A 527-nucleotide genomic window follows, 5' to 3' on the forward strand; every position below is an offset into this window, starting at 1 on the left:
AGCCGAGGACAAGCCACACGAGCCGAGGACAAGCCACACGAGCCTGGTTGTTGGGTGTTGGAGGAGCTGGTTATGAAAGCAGTGGGTTATGAAACAACTGTTACCAAACCTCCTGCTCAGAGAGAGCTCCACACTCCGGAGAGGCTCCTGCAGCACCAGCCCAGGAGGACACAGGGAAAGCTCCACGTGGTGTCACCTCAGCTCTGCAGGGCAGGCAGCCCAGGGATGGGAATAACACATCCTGCATCCCTGCCCAGCTGGGAATCACGGCCAGGGCTCTGCAGCAGCGTCACCTCTGCAGCCTGTCCCGGTTACATCATCCCTTGTGTTTGCCAAAAACCAGGGGAAGTGCCAGGGACGGGCTATTTTGGGCAGGTTTCCCCACGGTCACGGTCACCGTGACCTGGAAATGGATGTGTCGGGATGGGCACAGCACTAACACTGCCCTCTTGGCAGGACAGGCACAGCTGGAGCTCACCCAAAATTCAGCCCAGCCTGCCATGGGAGCGGTGCTTTGGGGAAAGTCT

Source organism: Manacus vitellinus, unplaced genomic scaffold (assembly GCF_001715985.3).
Source record: "Manacus vitellinus isolate BGI_N305 unplaced genomic scaffold, ASM171598v3 scaffold_758_pilon, whole genome shotgun sequence".
In the NCBI taxonomy this organism is placed as follows: Eukaryota; Metazoa; Chordata; class Aves; order Passeriformes; family Pipridae; genus Manacus; species Manacus vitellinus.